Source organism: Nothoprocta perdicaria, unplaced genomic scaffold (genome assembly GCF_003342845.1).
Source record: "Nothoprocta perdicaria isolate Ctin4 unplaced genomic scaffold, notPer1 scaffold_21, whole genome shotgun sequence".
Taxonomy (NCBI): domain Eukaryota; kingdom Metazoa; phylum Chordata; class Aves; order Tinamiformes; family Tinamidae; genus Nothoprocta; species Nothoprocta perdicaria.
The window spans coordinates 6445004-6453439 of NW_020455316.1; positions in this window are offsets into that span (position 1 = coordinate 6445004).

The following is an 8436-nucleotide window of genomic DNA, read 5'->3' on the forward strand; positions in this document are numbered from 1 at the left end:
CATTGTTCTTGAATCACTGACGAAGTGATTTGGGAACTGTGCAGATGAAAAACAACTGTTGTTATGTAGTTGCTGCTCATATAAAAACAAGCTCCTCAAAGCTGTGAATTAGGACTCTTAAAGATATTTTCAAGGCACTGTAAGTATTTAGAGCACATACGTAGTCTCTGTTCTCAAGAGTCACAGCGTAAGAATATGTCTATATTGGAGAACGTAGTTAAAAAAAATACTACTGAAGAGAGTAATGGGTAGTGGTCATAGCTTAATCAACAACCCAACTCTTGCTCAGTGTGTTTTTTAGTCATCACAGCAAAGGAGGATTTTTAGGTAGGACTGAAATCTAGTAAGACATTGGGTGRGCCAGCATCAGAAGCTAGTGGGAAGCAGTGACTGTGTCACTAAATGTGTCATGAGAAGGGGATATACAATCAAAGGCTTTGAAAGTCATATAAAAAAGTGCTTGTTGAGGTACTGGGCAGAGATGAGGGAAAGGATGCACAAAGAACAGCCAAACAGAGAAGAGGCTCATGGAAATGTACCTGCACTTAGGTAGTTAGAGTGTATTTACATAGACTAAGAAAGAGTAATTGAAACGTAACAGGATAGAAACCCAGCTGGGAGCTGTAGTTACTAAACCTCCGTAGTCCTATTAAATGGAGGCAGCTTGGCCAAAGTACAGTCACATCAGAGCCTTTTCCAGCTTTTTACTGGAGGCTGAAGAAGCACAGAACTCCCCAAAGCAGGCTTTCAAAAAAGTATATTACAAACCCATGTAATAGGTGAGGGACTTGGGAGTAYGTGAGAGGATGTTCTCTCTCCTTGCCAGTGACAAGTCTGAGGAGGGTGTGGGAACGGCAGGATGGGYTCTCCCAGCAGAATCATGCCTAGCCACAGGACCAAGCACTGAGCAAGGGAAACAGCAGCTCACTAGTGAGGAGGAGAAAGCCTCCTCATTTCATTAGATTGAAAAGCCATGAACTAAGGGGGTGCAGGAAATGACTGAGCCAATCTAAAGAATGTTCAGGAGTGATGAGAAATCTGAGGGAAGAAACCTAGAGCCTGAGGGTTGTTTGGTTTGGTAGGGGTTTTTTTTTCCTGTTTTTTTTTTTTCTTTTTCTCATTTTCATTTCAGTATTTTTCTCATGCTTGATAAAGGGAAAATGGCTCAGCTTGGAAGTTTTGACTTGTTCTTTATTCTCAGATTGCTTTTGTAGTTCCTCCAGACCACGGAGAATGGACTAGGAGGAGATTCAGCAATGGGAAAGTGATCTCTTAGAGCAATTGGGCCATGACATCACAGAAGGCACGAGTCAGAGAAAGAATCAGTCACACAGATAAATGGCCAGCTAAAATTTATCAGCATATGGACCCAGGTTTTTAGCAGTCCTAAACACAGAAGCAAAGAGAGTCTTATTGAGAAGGATTTACATATTACAGGACACTTCTTATAGAAAAGTAGAAATTGTTTTCCTGGATCAACTCATRGGTTGAGTTCTGTTGTCTGACTCTGACAGCATCTACATGCTTCAGAAAGTAGTGTGAGAAAACATATGGTATAGTGTCTAGCACAAACTTGATCTATTTGTGAGTTTAACTGCCTTAACTAATAATCGGGTAGAGATAGATAGATAATAACCAGGTAGAGATATAGCATGACCATGATAGATAGATAACAACCAGGTACAGATACCTCATGATCAAAAACTAATGTATCRACAACTCCATTTTCAAAAATGACAGAAAACCTACTGTGCATTACTTTTCAACTTTTTTTTTTTAAGTGACTAATTACTCAAGAATAAAGGTTTATCTTTTTCCTAATTTGTCCTAAACACTGAGTAGTATAACTTTCTATTTCCTATTTCCTATGGAAACATTTAAATCTTCTTCTAGTTCCATTAGCTGCATGAAATTAGTGTTCTTTGAAAGAGAGTAAAAGATTTATAGATAAATATATCAATAGATAAACGGACAGACAGATAGATAGAAAAGCTATTTTGTTAATAGTTTCTTCTGTTTAAGGTAAGTAAAAAGGTTTTCTGATGGAAGGAAATGAAAATAATGAAATTCCCAACTGAAATAGAAAAGTTAAAAAATAGTATTGTCTAATTCTGCTTTCACATACATGGAGACTATGTTGCAAATGAGGACAAAACCAAGTCTCTATTCTCTAAAACCCATTAGCATTTTAAAGGCTACACCCAGAAGCTAGGTACTTTTAAGCTCAGCAGAAATCATAAAGCCTTTATCTTGACTTGTTCTAACCTGAAATCTGAATTCTTTAAGACTGATTTCTTAAAGAAAAATCAAATGTGTCTTTCTAAACAGAGATCATATTCATATTTTTAGTTAAGCATTCTTTCCCCCATTGCACATACATTAGATATAAAGAAACAGTTTTATGGGCATCTGAGAATAGTCAGTAGAACTGACTTTGGATAAAGAAAATACTGGGAACAATAACAGCCACATCCTTAGATGGCATTGGCTATACCATCTTTCATTAAATATTGGCATTGCATGAGCTGCAGATCTGGCTCAGTGGTCTTACTGGCTTACTTGTTCTCAAAGTCAGATGAGATATAATCCTGTTTCCACTGATTGACCAGTACCACTGGGCTGTATTTGGTAGAAATGTAAAGTGACACTGAATTTTATTTAGCTACCTCTTCTGAGGCTTGTGTGTTCATATAATCTTTGTCTTCCTCAAAGACCTGCAGCTAGAACAGGAGTGATGCTGATGTCCTTTGCTGGCTGGATTATTCTTTGATAGAGTGAAATTCACACTTAACAACATCCAGAGCTGCAATTTAATAACAGCCTCACTCCAAGACTTCTGTTTGGTCTAATTGGATTATAGAAACCCTTATCTGTCATCAGAAAGAGCTCTTCTGCTGTGTACTGTCTTGCAAACTGCTTCTAAGAGTAATAGCACACATACCCCAACTCCCTCAAAAGGCCTCCTGTCTCTGCAAAGCTCTAGCATTTGGAAAGCCCCGTGGCCAGTTGTTGCTTACTTCTCTTGCTGCCTCATTCTGCTGATTAGTCCAGCCTTGCAAGACCTTTCTGACCTGCAGAACTTCTTCCTCTTTGGAATTTCAGCAGGTTGCAAGGGAGTCTCACTGACCCTCCGGATAAGCAGAATATAGCTGACCATATTTTGCAGTTTTATACTGCAGAAGAAACTGTCAGCTAATAAACACCTAAACTGTAAACTAGCAAACTACTAAACACTATGACTCAAATTAATGGGTAATGTGTTTTATTAAATTAGTAACCCAAATCTGTRTAACAGCTGAGGCTTCTCACTTCTGATTACCTCCAGGAACAAAGACAACCAGAGCATGTTTATAAATAGTGGCAGTTTGCWTAGCATATGTTACCTTTTTTCTTGGATAAATATTAATTAGCAATGTAGAAGAACCAGATCCTTAGGAGGAATAAATCTTTATAGCTTCCCTCAAATCAGCATTGATGTGCTGATTTCRTTAGAAAAAGATCTAATTCTTAGTTTTCAGCAATCTTACTGCGATCGACTTCATTGCCTAAGTTTGCTTTAAGCTTTGTGTATTAGTAGCTGGCTGCTCTAAAATGAGTGAGGACTTTAAAATGTTTGCAGAACTTGGAGAGTTTGATGTTTCATTTCTGAAGACTCAATATTTGGGGCCTATTTGAAATCAACTCTGGATCCTGAAAGGAAACCCTTATAGATTTTTATCCTCTAATGGTAAAAAGAAAGTTCTGAGCATACGGAAGTGGGCCACAGCTTTAGACCTAACACAGGTTTGTATCTGCAAATGGAGGATTTATTTTCTGCCAAGTGAGAGCACAGAACTTGAGGCTTTTTCATGTAGATAACTGCAAAGTCTGAATGCAGAGTCCTTTGCTTTTGTGCTGCACAGGTGCTCTTCTCTTTTTGGCTTTCTTGTGAGACACAGGCTGAAGTTAAAAGGTTAGGCCATCCACACTCAGTCTTGGTAGACAGCTGTGCCTTTATTACCTTCTGTCACGACCATTTCTTCTGTTTTTTATCCCCATGGATCTGCATGAATTTAATCACAGATAGATCCTGGTGGGTTTGAAACACTTCAGGCATTTGACTGGGGACTGACTGAACTGCTGGGATGATTGCTCAGACAGGGCCTGTGGCTGCAGAACAGGCATTTGCACTGGTTTTAGTGGAAATTTGAGGCTCCAGCAGTCTCAGATGGAATCCACACTAATAAGGAACAACAGCCTGTTTCACATAAGCTGACTTTTCTTCTGCTCTGTAGCGAAGCAGGACAATAAGAGGCATTGTGGAAGAAGACAAGTTGGGGCAAGCATGAAGCAGTTTCCTGTGGAGCATCTCTGAGAACTCTTCTGTGCCTGAAGGACATCATTAGAGAGCAAACCTTGTGTAGCTGAAAGAGGAACAGTCACCAAACTCTACTGCTGCTTCCATACACTGAAATATGTCAGGATGGATGCAGTGTCTAGAGATGAAATGGTATAAGGGAGAACTGAAGTTTCTTTTTGCTTGACCCTAGATGTCTGCTTTAAGAGTTATTGAAGCCTCCTTGCAGGGGATTTCAGTGCATTTTTCTGCATTTGTGCCTGACCAGTATGAAGAACAAGGAGGGAACTCAATCTGRCTGCATTCCCTCGGGGCAAGAGACTTTGTGTGTATGTGAGCCTATTGAGCCCATGTGCTGGTTTCTTTTTCTCAGTCCTTAGAGTCAAAATCAAAACCAGCCCCAGCTGTTCCTTATAATTAAATTTCAGTAACTCAAGCTGGGTGATTTTATTTTGACTAGTGACTTAAAAGTGTTGGCATTTAAATGGCCTTAGATATGTTTCAAAGTTAGCATTGGGAAAAATTCACACATATATTAGCGTTATTTGTCTGTTAGTAAATTCAACAAAATACCACTGCGTTGATTTACATAGTGAAGGTTATCTTTCCTAACAGACAGACTCAGAATTTCATTATTTAAAAATATAAGGATGAATCTCATCACAGTGCAGGAGGCTACAGATGGTACTGTATGGAACTTGCCACCTGAGCCAAGGCCATGGGTATAGTTTATGCTATACACCAAGTCCTGTGTTCAAATATATCTAAAAGAGCCAAAAGCCACACAACATGGGTCAAATCCAGGACAGATATGACTGTAAAGTATGAACATTTCAGTTCTGGTACTTTGGTACTATTCTGGTACTTCTGGTACTGTCTTTTCTCTCTAATTTTGTTACGTTTGAGGACTCTATGCTGTATCAATGATTATTCATAGGCAGTTTGTGTTGCAATAAACCAGTAACAGTCTCAGTTTTCATTGCAATTCTATATTTGGGTATTTTAGTACATCAAAATCTGGATATAAGAAGTATTAGCCATCTTATGCCAGCAGGAAGAAATTAATTTTATGCCTATCTCTGCATAGAAGCCAAAGGCTTTAGGAAATAGGATGTCTTCAGTAAGCATCTTCTCATACCCTAGGAGATATTAGGGAAGGAGTTAGGAGAGGGGAAGCTACACACTGGGCAGGGAGAGCCTTCTGCCTCTTGGCCTGAAATCCAAACTTCACAGCACAACAGGGAGATATGATCCCACCTTTGGTAATACATAGGATTGACAAAATTTTGCTGACTGGTTCTCCAAGAAGAGATGACATTCACTTCTGCTTTACTGATGATTCAGCCAGAACCTGGTGCCTCTTTCTATCAAGCTTCMGCACAGGGCAGTGTGCTGCCTGCGTGGGCAGAGGAGGAGAATAATTTCTGAAAATCTGAGCACCTCTTGCTCTGACACAGATCTTAGGAAGCAGCATGCCCAGTCCGCTACCAGGAAACTGTCTTTACTTGCTTACTACAGCTTCCCGATCCAAGACTCAAGCACCAGAGAGAAGCATGGAGAGTGCTTACCAAAGCTACTATGGAGGAAAACGTGATCTCTGAGRTAAGTCATCAAAGTCAAGTGAAGTCATATTTGAGGTCGTCAAAGCGAGACCCAGAGTGTCCTGGCTGCTGGCACCAGTGTTACATAACAGAGCAGGAGACAAACACACGCACCAGAAGAAAACAAACAAGGGAGGAGAAGAAAAGCACTTTCCTGCCAAGACAAAGAGAGAAGTGATGAGTGGTGATTACTGATGTATAATAACGTGGAATTAATGGAGGACAGCAGCACAAGCAGTGCTTAGAGGGGCACAGACATTTTATAATGAGGGTAAACAGTGACATGAATAGGGCAGCCCAAACTCTTCACCCATTCACATGGTATTTATTGGCATTGCATGGCATAGCTGAAAAGCTGAAAGACAGTGGCTAGAGTAAGAGCATTACCCTTGAAGGTTCTATAATTCTAGCAGAAGAGCCACGAGAGGCTCTTCCAAAGATACTGTTCCAAAACTTAATGAAGGGGCTGGATTTTGTTCTCGCAGTTATTACTGTTGTTTTAAATTTAAATCACTCTCAGATATGTGGCCTTATTGGGGAGGAACATTGAGATATGGAGACTAGAAGGTAGCTGCCAACTTAAGCACAACTAAATTCAGCCAGAAATGTTGAGCAGAGTGGAAGCAAGAGCACGCTATATTAGAAACCTAGATTATAAAATCTCTGTCCACCAAAGAGACCAGAGGAATGCAGATAGCTCTGTATTATTATTTGTAATGCAGTGAAGCCTAGAGGCTCTAGCCAATTATCAGGCTCTGAGCACAAGGAGGTACCATAAAATAAAACTACAGAAATGGACCAGACCCTGTCCCAAACCCTTGAGGGAAAAATGCAAGGCTTATTTATACTCTACCTTCCTATTGCTTTGGCGAGCACAGTCAAACCCTGACTACTCTGCTTTGAYTAATCAAATCTCCCTAGTTCATTTCTTGAGAGAATGTACCTAAAGAGCAGATCTGGGACTGACTTTACCAAATGCTGAGCATCCTCACTGCCTTCTGACCTTGGGATACCTGTGGTTGCTGTTGCATCCTACAATCAGGGTGTCTCTCCCCCAWGTTGCAGTGGTGAATGACTGCACTTGAGTTCCCCATGCTGCCATGAAGCTCTGGTTCTACCTGGTTTCAATGTCTCTTTCCTCCAAACTCTTCTGGGCAATGACAGATGCCTTCCAGACCTCCTTGCTTGACCTGCATCTTCCCTGGTGTGCCTGGCCCTCTTACTCAAGGCTAACAGGACACTGAGGTTTCTCAGCCTGCCCTTGATGTCAACGTCGTAGACAGAAACAACCCAGTGCCTGTTCCTGCACAGCACTGAGCACGGACCAGCAATGACTGAGGTTGCAAAGAGATAAGCAGCCCTGCTGCTGCAGAAGAAAACAGTTGGGAGATGATATCTGAGAGGAAGGCACTGAGATTTTGCAGAGCAGAGGCAGATATCAAAGTATACTAGCGTGCAARGATGTGCCTTCAGACCTAGACCTTGGCTGCACCTTTAAAGGGCTTGTCGTGGTATCTTTGGGAGATTTACTTGATGGCTGGAGCACAGACATTTCACTGGGCTTGCAATTACACTGACCCAGCAGAACGTCAGATGTTCCTTTCAGTGTGAAACCTGCCTACAGCTGCACAGAACAAATGCCTGCAGGAGCTCAGGGACATGGACCGAAGTGGGCACCCCCCACCAAAAAAGTACACAAGGATTTTGCAGGGCACTTGAAGGCTGTTCAATTGCAGATGTGCATTTCCAAATGTATCAAAAAGAGAAAAAATAAACAAGGAAAACCTGAGGTGAGGAGGCGCTGGCTTGCTAACAGGTGGAGTGTGCAGCAGGCACGCAGCCCCCAGCTGCCATGGGTCGGGCTGCGCTAGTGGGGCAGACCCCTGCCCCTTGGGGGGGCAGCACAGGCAGCCCAGGGCTCTCACCCACCACCTCCTGCTCCGGCTGTGTCCTTGCTCACCACGACATTCCCCTGCCGGCCCAGACCTTCCCTTGCCTGCCCAGGCTGGCCCCACTGGACAGCAGCTCCGTGTGGGATGGGAGGCAGCGAGGCTGCTGCAGGCTCCCACGGGGCATCACCCCATCCCCTTGGCATTGCAGGTGCTCTGCAGGAAGGGAAGGGGACAGGCAAGGGGACATGTCTGCAGGAAGGGGACAACCCCACACTGCCCTGAGATCCTCCTGTGAGCTGCCAGCCAGGCTGCTCCCTGTGCCGCTGGGATGAGAAGCAGGCGGCTGGGAGTGAACCCRGACCTCTCTCCACACCTGCAGGGTATAGAGGGGGTAGGGGGATAGAGGGATGGGAGGATGGGGGGCACAGGTGGTACAAGGATGGAAGAAGAGAAGGATGAAGGGATGGGAGATATAGGGACGGGAGAGAGGGACTGAGAGATGGAATGACAAGAGAGCTGAAGGGATGGAGGGATGGAGGAAGGGACAGAGGGGTGAAGGGATGGAGGATGCAGGCATGGGGGTGGAGCAGGGGGATGGAGGCACGGG